The following is a 14873-nucleotide window of genomic DNA, read 5'->3' on the forward strand; positions in this document are numbered from 1 at the left end:
GCATTGTCAGACTCAGTGAAGGAAGGAGAAATAGCTATTCAGATGAAGTAGAACAAGCCAGAGAGAAAAGACAAGCTTTTAATGGGAAACCTGCTGATTGCAGAGACAAGGAGCAAGGACATCATGGAGACACAGTAATGTGCACAAAGAAAGCCCTTCTCTGAAAGCCTGCTGATAGATACCACCCAGTCACACAACATCTGAAAGCAGATGGAGCATTTCACTGCTGAGAACTCAGCACACCAAAGCCACAAGGAGCACAGCTCCCAGGGGAGGAAACACCCAAACTTTTCTTCACACCCAACAGAACAAGTTCAAAGCTAACCACTCAGACTGTGTTCCTTTCCCCTGCTCTTCTCAGGAAGAGCAAGACACTCTTCCACAGCAGAAAGCAGCTGCCCCAGAACAGCACTCTCAGCCATTGTCATGCTCAGAAAGAAACACTACAGTTCCTCATCGTGGTTAGCGAGACCAAGCTTTTGCAACCACCCTTCTCCAGTCACCAACTATAAAAATGATCCCTGAAAGCATAGCCTTAACCAACACCCACCTGGACAGTCACAGACCATTCCGGCGCATTGTCCTCTAACTGGTGGGTGCTACAATTTGGCCTTCCCGAGAGAGAGAGCACTACGAGAAGCCCCACGTGAACAGATCCTGGCTCTCAACTCTGCCCTCCAGGACCCCCTTCCCTAGGCTGCCTATCAAAGCAAAGATGCTCAAAGTAGCCATCCCCTTTCATTTGCATAACCTGAAGACACAGACAGGCCACTCAACCAATCTTCTCCCCGCTCCCTTCTCGGCAATGCCTAAGACAACAGTCCTCTAGCTGGCCAAGCCAAGAGCTCTCTAGAAACCACAGCCTATGCAGTTTTGGACACCCAGAGCACCTTTCTTCGGCACCAGAGACCAAACTGGAGAAAGTCAGCGGTGGGGAGCCGGGCTCTGCAACGAGGGGTGTTTCCTGAACCCCAGGGCCAGTCTTACCATTCTCCAGGGAGCGGGAGCATTGACATGATAGTTTATCAAACCACTCAATAGTTTTTTCAGGTCCTTATTTTTGCTAAGCACTAACACTTTCTGCAATCGTGTCTTGAAGTTCTGAGACTGAAGGAGTCTCGCAGTGTAAAACACAGAACACCCACATAGGGTGGAGATTGGAAAAATCAAATCACGTTAATATCACGGTATGATTGGCCCACAAGGAGACGCTGCCCGCCTATTTCTTTGCGTCCTTGTCATAAACAGATAAGTAAGAGTTTATTGAACAGAAGTACTTCATCTCTCTTTTGCCTGTAAAGGGTTAAGTTCAGAGAGCCTGGCTGTCACCTGACCAGAGAACCAATCAGGGGACAGGATACTTTCAAATCTTGAAGGAGGGAAGTTTTTGTGGGTGCTGTTAGATTTTGGTGGTTGTTCACTCTGGGGGCTCAGAGGGACCAGACGTGCAACCAGGTTTCTCTCCAATCTCCCTGATACAGGCTCTTATAGGTTCAAAATAGTAAGTACGAGGTAGATAAAGCGAGTTAGGCTTATGTTTGGTTTTTTTATTTGCAAATGTGTATTTGGCTGGAAGGAGTTTAAATGTGTATTTGGTTGGGAGGAGTTCAAATGTGTATTTGCCTGGAAGGAGTCAAATTTGTATTTTGCTAAAAGGATTTTAAGTTGTACTTGAATACTTAGGCTGGGAGGGTATTCCCAGTGTCTATAGTTGAAAGACCTTGTAACATATTCCATCTTAAATTTATAAAGATCATTTTTACCTTTGTTCTTTCTTTAATTCAAAGTTATTCTTGTTTAAGAACCTGATTGTTTTTTTTTTATTCTGGTGTGAGACCCCAGGGGACGGGGTCCGAATTCAGCAGGGAATTGGTGGGGAGAAAGGAGGGAAGGGGGAGAGAGAGGCTAATTTCTCTCTGTGTTAGGATTACTGTCTCTCTCAGGGAGAATCTGGGAGGGGAAGAGAGAAGGAGGGGGGAAGGTGCATTTTCCTCTCTGTTTTAAGATTCAAGGAGTTTGAATCACAGTGATCTTCCAGGGTAACCCAGGGAGGGGAAGCCTGGGAGAGGCAACGGTGAGGGAAAGGGTTTACTTTCCTTATCTTAAGATCCAGAGGGTCTGGGTCTTGGGGGTCCCCGGGGCAAGGCTTTAGGGGGACCAGAGTGTACCAGGCACTGGAATTCCTGGTTGGTGGCAGCGCTACAGGTTCTAAGCTGGTAATTGAGCTTAGAAGAATTCATGCTGGTAATCCATCTTTTGGACGCTAAGGTTCAGAGTGGGGAATTATACCATGACAGTCCCTTTAGCGCGGCGCTGAATTCAATCGCTCAATCAATCACCCACTGATAAAGACAAGCTAAGAAGGTAAATTTGGGCTGAAAACCACAAATCTATGCCTGAATACCAACAAGAAAATCAGTGCTTCGAACTTTTCAAGACAAGTAAAGACAGGAGCCAAGAGGATGCATTGTGCTGCAAGTACGGCAGTGTTGAGGTCAGCGCTCGCGATGACTGAATAAAGGAGCGTGTCAAAAGCAAGCAACACGAGAAGTTTAAAGAAGACAGTGAGCTTTGGGATAAACGGTCAATATGAGGAGCTTTCAATGGGGCTTTAGCGAAAGAGAGCCCAGAGCACGAGCGTGGCAATAAATTTCTGCATGCTCTTTGTTTCCTGGGACAATCACCGTTAAATTGCTGGGGGTGGGTTGTGGGGGCCTATTAGTGACTTTGTGCAGCAATCGTGTCCAGCAGCAAGAACCCTTCCTAATGCGGACAACCTGATTCGTAAGGATCTGAAAGATAATGATGATGCTTTAGTAGCAAAACTGATGCAAGGAATGGATGGAGATGTGGCGTCTAGTCTGATTTTTCAGGAGTCTCCTGATGCTTTGGACCTTCCAATTCTTGGCCATTGGTTACTGTTGGTTGATTTCAAAGTCAGAAAGCCTCGGTGCTTTTGTGCTGAGGAGACATTCGTTCCCGCTGCTCATAACCGTTTTGTCGCCGCAGCCATAACTAACATGGTGGAGATGTACCAGCTATATTGGCTATAACTGATTCAAATTCTTCATCCTACAGGGACAAGTTTGCCTGGGACATTAAACTCATTCAGAAGCCGGAGCTGCTGCCTATTTTCTGTCCCGCTCATCTGGTTAATCTTGCGCTCTCAGCATCTACTGCTACAGAGGAAATGAAAGAAGTTCAATCATGCAGCATTAGATTAAGGGCCTTTTTCGAGCATGCGAACAATTGGAAGGCCTTCTTTTACACAGAGCGAGACCAGTGCAGAGGCCCGCCCGTTGTGCCACGTGGGGAGAGGAGCTGGTATTTTCCTGCCCGTCACGTAAATAACACGGCGACTGTGCTAATGCCTCTCCTAGATCATCCTGAGTGTGTTGGTTCTCAAGCAGAAACTCTGAAGAGACTGGCGACTAAGCAGAACGACTGCCAGATTCTGCGCACCAAGGTAATGTTCATTGTTGGAAGCTTGCAATCGCTGTGCGACACACAGAAAACACTGGAGTTTTCTCTGGCTACTGCCACCACGTTTGCCAATACAGATGTTTAATGGATCCTGACAACCAAAATCTCAGCTGAATTGAGCACAAAAGCTGAAGGAGAAGCAGACAGCGAGAAAACCCAGCTGTTTCTGGAATCCTTCTAACCCTGGAACACAAGGAAACCAAAAAAGCATTCAAAACCTTCCATACAATGCCCAGCGAGAAATGGGAGACGACCGTGACCCGTAATCTGAACCCCAAAGTGCGTGGTGCCGAAGATTCTTTTTGGAATGTCCTCTTCCAGGTGTTTCACCCCCTTCTTCAAGGTCAATTTTGCAGCAGACTGCGGCCGTTATGCCAGAGTGGTGCAACTATTTGCCACTAAAGATGAACTTTCAAATCTGAAAGGAGAAGTTACTACTGACATAAACGTGCCTACCCCTGACAACGCAAACCTGGATGTGCTGGCTTTTTGGAACAGTCATCAAGACACACTTCCCAACTGCAGCAAAGAGGCACGGTGAGCTTTGAGTGTACCTCCTTATCGATTGAGGCAGAGTGCATAGTTTCAAAGTTGGGCTACCTCCAAGCCAGCATGAGGCTCAACTGGAGCGAGGATAGCTTGAAGAAAATTACCTGAGCGTACGCAAACCAGGATTATGGAAAAACTACTAGCTCCGAGAGAGACAAAATACACCTTTCTACATTAAAAGAAAGTTCCCATTATAGGGTCATAAAATGCTTACGTTGCAAACAGTTTTCCTTCCCCTCCTCCCCCCACCCCAATTTTTCACAATTTCTTCAATTCTCTCATATTTATCCTGATTCCATGCTGGTTTGAAGCTTTGGAAAATAAACACTGAAAAACTCCCAGAATTTCTTTTTCACAAGTAAAAACGGGAAACACAGACCACTACTTCAAAGCAGGGTTATAGAACCATAGGTTTTCCTTTGAACCGGACCAGAGTCCAAATAATCCCCCTTACAATTTCTAAGGGCTAGTCACCTGGATGAAAGTCGCTCAGCAGCGTTTAACCCAGAGCTGGGGACATGTTCTAGCCTTCTCAGAGAGCAAGAATGGTGGGAATCCTGGCTACTATCCTGCCCATCTCAGCTTTGCCACGCGGGAAGAGACAAAATCTTCCCGAGCGCCAGTGGCTCCCGTGGTGTTAGTAGGGAAGCGTCATCCATTGCTTCCAGCGTGGAGGACAATTGGCAGGTACCATGGGGAGAAGCATTGTCAGAATGAGTGAAGGAAGGAGAAATAGCTATTCAGATGAGGTAGAACAAGCCAGAGAGAAAAGACAAGCTCTTAATTGGAAACCTGCTGATTGCAGAGACAAGGAGCAAGGACATCATGGAGACACAGTAATGTGCACAAAGAAAGCTCTTCTCTGAAAGCCTGCTGATAGATACCACCCAGTCACACAACATCTGAAAGCAGATGGAGCATTTCACTGCTGAGAACTCAGCACACCAAAGCCACAAGGAGCACAGCTCCCAGGGGAGGAAACACCCAAACTTTTCTTCACACCCAACAGAACAAGTTCAAAGCTAACCACTCAGACTGTGTTCCTTTCCCCTGCTCTTCTCAGGAAGAGCAAGACACTCTTCCACAGCAGAAAGCAGCTGCCCCAGAACAGCACTCTCAGCCATTGTCATGCTCAGAAAGAAACACTACAGTTCCTCATTGTGGTTAGCGAGACCAAGCTTTTACAACCACCCTTCTCCAGTCACCAACTAAAGAAATGATCCCTAAAAGCATAGCCTTAACCAACACCCACCTGGACAGTCACAGACCATTCCGGCGCATTGTCCTCTAACTGGTGGGTGCTAAAATTTGGCCTTCCCGAGAGAGAGAGCACTACGAGAAGCCCCACGTGAACAGATCCTGGCTCTCAACTCTGCCCTCCAGGACCCCCTTCCCTAGGCTGCCTATCAAAGCAAAGATGCTCAAAGTAGCCATCCCCTTTCATTTGCATAACCTGAAGACACAGACAGGCCACTCAACCAATCTTCTCCCCGCTCCCTTCTCGGCAATGCCTAAGACAACAGTCCTCTAGCTGGCCAAGCCAAGAGCTCTCTAGAAACCACAGCCTATGCAGTTTTGGACACCCAGAGCACCTTTCTTCGGCACCAGAGACCAAACTGGAGAAAGTCAGCGGTGGGGAGCCGGGCTCTGCAACGAGGGGTGTTTCCTGAACCCCAGGGCCAGTCTTACCATTCTCCAGGGAGCGGGAGCATTGACATGATAGTTTATCAAACCACTCAATAGTTTTTTCAGGTCCTTATTTTTGCTAAGCACTAACACTTTCTGCAATCGTGTCTTGAAGTTCTGAGACTGAAGGAGTCTCGCAGTGTAAAACACAGAACACCCACATAGGGTGGAGATTGGAAAAATCAAATCACGTTAATATCACGGTATGATTGGCCCACAAGGAGACGCTGCCCGCCTATTTCTTTGCATCCTTGTCATAAACAGATAAGTAAGAGTTTATTGAACAGAAGTACTTCATCTCTCTTTTGCCTGTAAAGGGTTAAGTTCAGAGAGCCTGGCTGTCACCTGACCAGAGAACCAATCAGGGGACAGGATACTTTCAAATCTTGAAGGAGGGAAGTTTTTGTGGGTGCTGTTAGATTTTGGTGGTTGTTCACTCTGGGGGCTCAGAGGGACCAGACGTGCAACCAGGTTTCTCTCCAATCTCCCTGATACAGGCTCTTATAGGTTCAAAATAGTAAGTACGAGGTAGATAAAGCGAGTTAGGCTTATGTTTGGTTTTTTTATTTGCAAATGTGTATTTGGCTGGAAGGAGTTTAAATGTGTATTTGGTTGGGAGGAGTTCAAATGTGTATTTGCCTGGAAGGAGTCAAATTTGTATTTTGCTAAAAGGATTTTAAGTTGTACTTGAATACTTAGGCTGGGAGGGTATTCCCAGTGTCTATAGTTGAAAGACCTTGTAACATATTCCATCTTAAATTTATAAAGATCATTTTTACCTTTGTTCTTTCTTTAATTCAAAGTTATTCTTGTTTAAGAACCTGATTGTTTTTTTTTTATTCTGGTGTGAGACCCCAGGGGACGGGGTCTGAATTCAGCAGGGAATTGGTGGGGAGAAAGGAGGGAAGGGGGAGAGAGAGGCTAATTTCTCTCTGTGTTAGGATTACTGTCTCTCTCAGGGAGAATCTGGGAGGGGAAGAGAGAAGGAGGGGGGAAGGTGCATTTTCCTCTCTGTTTTAAGATTCAAGGAGTTTGAATCACAGTGATCTTCCAGGGTAACCCAGGGAGGGGAAGCCTGGGAGAGGCGACGGTGAGGGAAAGGGTTTACTTTCCTTATCTTAAGATCCAGAGGGTCTGGGTCTTGGGGGTCCCCGGGGCAAGGCTTTAGGGGGACCAGAGTGTACCAGGCACTGGAATTCCTGGTTGGTGGCAGTGCTACAGGTTCTAAGCTGGTAATTGAGCTTAGAAGAATTCATGCTGGTAATCCATCTTTTGGACGCTAAGGTTCAGAGTGAGGAATTATACCATGACAGTCCCTTTAGCGCGGCGCTGAATTCAATCGCTCAATCAATCACCCACTGATAAAGACAAGCTAAGAAGGTAAATTTGGGCTGAAAACCACAAATCTATGCCTGAATACCAACAAGAAAATCAGTGCTTCGAACTTTTCAAGACAAGTAAAGACAGGAGCCAAGAGGATGCATTGTGCTGCAAGTACGGCAGTGTTGAGGTCAGCGCTCGCGATGACTGAATAAAGGAGCGTGTCAAAAGCAAGCAACACGAGAAGCTTAAAGAAGAAAGTGAGCTTTGGGATAAACGGTCAATATGAGGAGCTTTCAATGGGGCTTTAGCGAAAGAGAGCCCAGAGCACGAGCGTGGCAATAAATTTCTGCATGCTCTTTGTTTCCTGGGACAATCACCGTTAAATTGCTGGGGGTGGGTTGTGGGGGCCTATTAGTGACTTTGTTCAGCAATCGTGTCCAGCAGCAAGAACCCTTCCTAATGCGGACAACCTGATTCGTAAGGATCTGAAAGATAATGATGATGCTTTAGTAGCAAAACTGATGCAAGGAATGGATGGAGATGTGGCGTCTAGTCTGATTTTTCAGGAGTCTCCTGATGCTTTGGACCTTCCAATTCTTGGCCATTGGTTACTGTTGGTTGATTTCAAAGTCAGAAAGCCTCGGTGCTTTTGTGCTGAGGAGACATTCGTTCCCGCTGCTCATAACCGTTTTGTCGCCGCAGCCATAACTAACATGGTGGAGATGTACCAGCTATATTGGCTACAACTGATTCAAATTCTGCATCCTACAGGGACAAGTTTGCCTGGGACGTTAAACTCATTCAGAAGCCGGAGCTGCTGCCTATTTTCTGTCCCGCTCATCTGGTTAATCTTGCGCTCTCAGCATCTACTGCTACAGAGGAAATGAAAGAAGTTCAATCTTGCAGCATTGGATTAAGGGCCTTTTTCCAGCATGCGAACAATTGGAAGGCCTTCTTTTACACAGAGCGAGACCAGTGCAGAGGCCCGCCCGTTGTGCCACGTGGGGAGAGGAGCTGGTATTTTCCTGCCCGTCACGTAAATAACACGGCGACTGTGCTAATGCCTCTCCTAGATCATCCTGAGTGTGTTGGTTCTCAAGCAGAAACTCTGAAGAGACTGGCGACTAAGCAGAACGACTGCCAGATTCTGCGCACCAAGGTAATGTTCATTGTTGGAAGCTTGCAATCGCTGTGCGACACACAGAAAACACTGGAGTTTTCTCTGGCTACTGCCACCACGTTTGCCAATACAGATGTTTAATGGATCCTGACAACCAAAATCTCAGCTGAATTGAGCACAAAAGCTGAAGGAGAAGCAGACAGCGAGAAAACCCAGCTGTTTCTGGAAATCCTTCTGACCCTGGAACACAAGGAAACCAAAAAAGCATTCAAAACCTTCCATACAATGCCCAGCGAGAAATGGGAGACGACCGTGACCCGTAATCTGAACCCCAAAGTGCGTGGTGCCGAAGATTCTTTTTGGAATGTCCTCTTCCAGGTGTTTCACCCCCTTCTTCAAGGTCAATTTTGCAGCAGACTGCGGCCGTTATGCCAGAGTGGTGCAACTATTTGCCACTAAAGATGAACTTTCAAATCTGAAAGGAGAAGTTACTACTGACATAAACGTGCCTACCCCTGACAACGCAAACCTGGATGTGCTGGCTTTTTGGAACAGTCATCAAGACACACTTCCCAACTGCAGCAAAGAGGCACGGTGAGCTTTGAGTGTACCTCCTTATCGATTGAGGCAGAGTGCATAGTTTCAAAGTTGGGCTACCTCCAAGCCAGCATGAGGCTCAACTGGAGCGAGGATAGCTTGAAGAAAATTACCTGAGCGTACGCAAACCAGGATTATGGAAAAACTACTAGCTCCGAGAGAGACAAAATACACCTTTCTACATTAAAAGAAAGTTCCCATTATAGGGTCATAAAATGCTTATGTTGCAAACAGTTTTCCTTCCCCTCCTCCCCCCACCCCAATTTTTCACAATTTCTTCAATTCTTTCATATTTATCCTGATTCCATGCTGGTTTGAAGCTTTGGAAAATAAACACTGAAAAACTCCCAGAATTTCTTTTTCACAAGTAAAAACGGGAAACACAGACCACTACTTCAAAGCAGGGTTATAGAACCATAGGTTTTCCTTTGAAACGGACCAGAGTCCAGATAATCCCCCTTACAATTTCTAAGGGCTAGTCACCTGGATGAAAGTCGCTCAGCAGCGTTTAACCCAGAGCTGGGGACATGTTCTAGCCTTCTCAGAGAGCAAGAATGGTGGGAATGCTGGCTACTATCCTGCCCATCTCAGCTTTGCCACGCGGGAAGAGACAAAATCTTCCCGAGCGCCAGTGGCTCCCGTGGTGTTAGTAGGGAAGCGTCATCCATTGCTTCCAGCGTGGAGGACATTTGGCAGGTACCATGGGGAGAAGCATTGTCAGACTCAGTGAAGGAAGGAGAAATAGCTATTCAGATGAAGTAGAACAAGCCAGAGAGAAAAGACAAGCTTTTAATGGGAAACCTGCTGATTGCAGAGACAAGGAGCAAGGACATCATGGAGACACAGTAATGTGCACAAAGAAAGCCCTTCTCTGAAAGCCTGCTGATAGATACCACCCAGTCACACAACATCTGAAAGCAGATGGAGCATTTCACTGCTGAGAACTCAGCACACCAAAGCCACAAGGAGCACAGCTCCCAGGGGAGAAAACACCCAAACTTTTCTTCACACCCAACAGAACAAGTTCAAAGCTAACCACTCAGACTGTGTTCCTTTCCCCTGCTCTTCTCAGGAAGAGCAAGACACTCTTCCACAGCAGAAAGCAGCTGCCCCAGAACAGCACTCTCAGCCATTGTCATGCTCAGAAAGAAACACTACAGTTCCTCATCGTGGTTAGCGAGACCAAGCTTTTGCAACCACCCTTCTCCAGTCACCAACTAAAGAAATGATCCCTGAAAGCATAGCCTTAACCAACACCCACCTGGACAGTCACAGACCATTCCGGCGCATTGTCCTCTAACTGGTGGGTGCTACAATTTGGCCTTCCCGAGAGAGAGAGCACTACGAGAAGCCCCACGTGAACAGATCCTGGCTCTCAACTCTGCCCTCCAGGACCCCCTTCCCTAGGCTGCCTATCAAAGCAAAGATGCTCAAAGTAGCCATCTCCTTTCATTTGCATAACTTGAAGACACAGACAGGCCACTCAACCAATCTTCTCCCCGCTCCCTTCTCGGCAATGCCTAAGACAACAGTCCTCTAGCTGGCCAAGCCAAGAGCTCTCTAGAAACCACAGCCTATGCAGTTTTGGACACCCAGAGCACCTTTCTTCGGCACCAGAGACCAAACTGGAGAAAGTCAGCGGTGGGGAGCCGGGCTCTGCAACGAGGGGTGTTTCCTGAACCCCAGGGCCAGTCTTACCATTCTCCAGGGAGCGGGAGCATTGACATGATAGTTTATCAAACCACTCAATAGTTTTTTCAGGTCCTTATTTTTGCTAAGCACTAACACTTTCTGCAATCGTGTCTTGAAGTTCTGAGACTGAAGGAGTCTCGCAGTGTAAAACACAGAACACCCACATAGGGTGGAGATTGGAAAAATCAAATCACGTTAATATCACGGTATGATTGGCCCACAAGGAGACGCTGCCCGCCTATTTCTTTGCGTCCTTGTCATAAACAGATAAGTAAGAGTTTATTGAACAGAAGTACTTCATCTCTCTTTTGCCTGTAAAGGGTTAAGTTCAGAGAGCCTGGCTGTCACCTGACCAGAGAACCAATCAGGGGACAGGATACTTTCAAATCTTGAAGGAGGAAAGTTTTTGTGGGTGCTGTTAGATTTTGGTGGTTGTTCACTCTGGGGGCTCAGAGGGACCAGACGTGCAACCAGGTTTCTCTCCAATCTCCCTGATACAGGCTCTTATAGGTTCAAAATAGTAAGTACTAGGTAGATAAAGCGAGTTAGGCTTATGTTTGGTTTTTTTATTTGCAAATGTGTATTTGGCTGGAAGGAGTTTAAATGTGTATTTGGTTGGGAGGAGTTCAAATGTGTATTTGCCTGGAAGGAGTCAAATTTGTATTTTGCTAAAAGGATTTTAAGTTGTACTTGAATACTTAGGCTGGGAGGGTATTCCCAGTGTCTATAGTTGAAAGACCTTGTAACATATTCCATCTTAAATTTATAAAGATCATTTTTACCTTTGTTCTTTCTTTAATTCAAAGTTATTCTTGTTTAAGAACCTGATTGTTTTTTTTTTATTCTGGTGTGAGACCCCAGGGGACGGGGTCTGAATTCAGCAGGGAATTGGTGGGGAGAAAGGAGGGAAGGGGGAGAGAGAGGCTAATTTCTCTCTGTGTTAGGATTACTGTCTCTCTCAGGGAGAATCTGGGAGGGGAAGAGAGAAGGAGGGGGGAAGGTGCATTTTCCTCTCTGTTTTAAGATTCAAGGAGTTTGAATCACAGTGATCTTCCAGGGTAACCCAGGGAGGGGAAGCCTGGGAGAGGCAACGGTGAGGGAAAGGGTTTACTTTCCTTATCTTAAGATCCAGAGGGTCTGGGTCTTGGGGGTCCCCGGGGCAAGGCTTTAGGGGAACCAGAGTGTACCAGGCACTGGAATTCCTGGTTGGTGGCAGCGCTACAGGTTCTAAGCTGGTAATTGAGCTTAGAAGAATTCATGCTGGTAATCCATCTTTTGGACGCTAAGGTTCAGAGTGGGGAATTATACCATGACAGTCCCTTTAGCGCGGCGCTGAATTCAATCGCTCAATCAATCACCCACTGATAAAGACAAGCTAAGAAGGTAAATTTGGGCTGAAAACCACAAATCTATGCCTGAATACCAACAAGAAAATCAGTGCTTCGAACTTTTCAAGACAAGTAAAGACAGGAGCCAAGAGGATGCATTGTGCTGCAAGTACGGCAGTGTTGAGGTCAGCGCTCGCGATGACTGAATAAAGGAGCGTGTCAAAAGCAAGCAACACGAGAAGCTTAAAGAAGACAGTGAGCTTTGGGATAAACGGTCAATATGAGGAGCTTTCAATGGGGCTTTAGCGAAAGAGAGCCCAGAGCACGAGCGTGGCAATAAATTTCTGCATGCTCTTTGTTTCCTGGGACAATCACCGTTAAATTGCTGGGGGTGGGTTGTGGGGGCCTATTAGTGACTTTGTGCAGCAATCGTGTCCAGCAGCAAGAACCCTTCCTAATGCGGACAACCTGATTCGTAAGGATCTGAAAGATAATGATGATGCTTTAGTAGCAAAACTGATGCAAGGAATGGATGGAGATGTGGCGTCTAGTCTGATTTTTCAGGAGTCTCCTGATGCTTTGGACCTTCCAATTCTTGGCCATTGGTTACTGTTGGTTGATTTCAAAGTCAGAAAGCCTCGGTGCTTTTGTGCTGAGGAGACATTCGTTCCCGCTGCTCATAACCGTTTTGTCGCCGCAGCCATAACTAACATGGTGGAGATGTACCAGCTATATTGGCTACAACTGATTCAAATTCTGCATCCTACAGGGACAAGTTTGCCTGGGACGTTAAACTCATTCAGAAGCCGGAGCTGCTGCCTATTTTCTGTCCCGCTCATCTGGTTAATCTTGCGCTCTCAGCATCTACTGCTACAGAGGAAATGAAAGAAGTTCAATCTTGCAGCATTGGATTAAGGGCCTTTTTCGAGCATGCGAACAATTGGAAGGCCTTCTTTTACACAGAGCGAGACCAGTGCAGAGGCCCGCCCGTTGTGCCACGTGGGGAGAGGAGCTGGTATTTTCCTGCCCGTCACGTAAATAACACGGCGACTGTGCTAATGCCTCTCCTAGATCATCCTGAGTGTGTTGGTTCTCAAGCAGAAACTCTGAAGAGACTGGCGACTAAGCAGAACGACTGCCAGATTCTGCGCACCAAGGTAATGTTCATTGTTGGAAGCTTGCAATCGCTGTGCGACACACAGAAAACACTGGAGTTTTCTCTGGCTACTGCCACCACGTTTGCCAATACAGATGTTTAATGGATCCTGACAACCAAAATCTCAGCTGAATTGAGCACAAAAGCTGAAGGAGAAGCAGACAGCGAGAAAACCCAGCTGTTTCTGGAAATCCTTCTGACCCTGGAACACAAGGAAACCAAAAAAGCATTCAAAACCTTCCATACAATGCCCAGCGAGAAATGGGAGACGACCGTGACCCGTAATCTGAACCCCAAAGTGCGTGGTGCCGAAGATTCTTTTTGGAATGTCCTCTTCCAGGTGTTTCACCCCCTTCTTCAAGGTCAATTTTGCAGCAGACTGCGGCCGTTATGCCAGAGTGGTGCAACTATTTGCCACTAAAGATGAACTTTCAAATCTGAAAGGAGAAGTTACTACTGACATAAACGTGCCTACCCCTGACAACGCAAACCTGGATGTGCTGGCTTTTTGGAACAGTCATCAAGACACACTTCCCAACTGCAGCAAAGAGGCACGGTGAGCTTTGAGTGTACCTCCTTATCGATTGAGGCAGAGTGCATAGTTTCAAAGTTGGGCTACCTCCAAGCCAGCATGAGGCTCAACTGGAGCGAGGATAGCTTGAAGAAAATTACCTGAGCGTACGCAAACCAGGATTATGGAAAAACTACTAGCTCCGAGAGAGACAAAATACACCTTTCTACATTAAAAGAAAGTTCCCATTATAGGGTCATAAAATGCTTATGTTGCAAACAGTTTTCCTTCCCCTCCTCCCCCCACCCCAATTTTTCACAATTTCTTCAATTCTTTCATATTTATCCTGATTCCATGCTGGTTTGAAGCTTTGGAAAATAAACACTGAAAAACTCCCAGAATTTCTTTTTCACAAGTAAAAACGGGAAACACAGACCACTACTTCAAAGCAGGGTTATAGAACCATAGGTTTTCCTTTGAACCGGACCAGAGTCCAGATAATCCCCCTTACAATTTCTAAGGGCTAGTCACCTGGATGAAAGTCGCTCAGCAGCGTTTAACCCAGAGCTGGGGACATGTTCTAGCCTTCTCAGAGAGCAAGAATGGTGGGAATCCTGGCTACTATCCTGCCCATCTCAGCTTTGCCACGCGGGAAGAGACAAAATCTTCCCGAGCGCCAGTGGCTCCCGTGGTGTTAGTAGGGAAGCGTCATCCATTGCTTCCAGCGTGGAGGACAATTGGCAGGTACCATGGGGAGAAGCATTGTCAGACTCAGTGAAGGAAGGAGAAATAGCTATTCAGATGAAGTAGAACAAGCCAGAGAGAAAAGACAAGCTTTTAATGGGAAACCTGCTGATTGCAGAGACAAGGAGCAAGGACATCATGGAGACACAGTAATGTGCACAAAGAAAGCCCTTCTCTGAAAGCCTGCTGATAGATACCACCCAGTCACACAACATCTGAAAGCAGATGGAGCATTTCACTGCTGAGAACTCAGCACACCAAAGCCACAAGGAGCACAGCTCCCAGGGGAGGAAACACCCAAACTTTTCTTCACACCCAACAGAACAAGTTCAAAGCTAACCACTCAGACTGTGTTCCTTTCCCCTGCTCTTCTCAGGAAGAGCAAGACACTCTTCCACAGCAGAAAGCAGCTGCCCCAGAACAGCACTCTCAGCCATTGTCATGCTCAGAAAGAAACACTACAGTTCCTCATCATGGTTAGCGAGACCAAGCTTTTGCAACCACCCTTCTCCAGTCACCAACTAAAGAAATGATCCCTGAAAGCATAGCCTTAACCAACACCCACCTGGACAGTCACAGACCATTCCGGCGCATTGTCCTCTAACTGGTGGGTGCTACAATTTGGCCTTCCCGAGAGAGAGAGCACTACGAGAAGCCCCACGTGAACAGATCCTGGCTCTCAAC

General features: G+C 46.7%; 4 non-coding genes across 4 annotated transcripts; all 4 read right to left on the minus strand.

The window, feature by feature from the left end:
• Nucleotides 1–323: 323 nt before the first annotated feature.
• On the minus strand, nt 324–537 carry LOC127046116 (small nucleolar RNA U3). Its single transcript, XR_007772972.1, has one exon. It is a non-coding gene; the product is annotated as a small nucleolar RNA U3 (small nucleolar RNA).
• Nucleotides 538–5057: 4520 nt separating this feature from the next.
• Nucleotides 5058–5271, minus strand: LOC127046117 (small nucleolar RNA U3). The gene has a single exon (XR_007772973.1). It is a non-coding gene; the product is annotated as a small nucleolar RNA U3 (small nucleolar RNA).
• Nucleotides 5272–9792: 4521 nt separating this feature from the next.
• Nucleotides 9793–10006, minus strand: LOC127046110 (small nucleolar RNA U3). The gene has a single exon (XR_007772967.1). It is a non-coding gene; the product is annotated as a small nucleolar RNA U3 (small nucleolar RNA).
• A 4521-nt stretch (nt 10007–14527) lies between these two features.
• Nucleotides 14528–14741, minus strand: LOC127046114 (small nucleolar RNA U3). The gene has a single exon (XR_007772971.1). It is a non-coding gene; the product is annotated as a small nucleolar RNA U3 (small nucleolar RNA).
• Between the last annotated feature and the right edge of the window lie 132 nt (nt 14742–14873).

The sequence above is a fragment of the Gopherus flavomarginatus genome, chromosome 2 (assembly GCF_025201925.1).
Source record: "Gopherus flavomarginatus isolate rGopFla2 chromosome 2, rGopFla2.mat.asm, whole genome shotgun sequence".
Taxonomy (NCBI): Eukaryota; Metazoa; Chordata; order Testudines; family Testudinidae; genus Gopherus; species Gopherus flavomarginatus.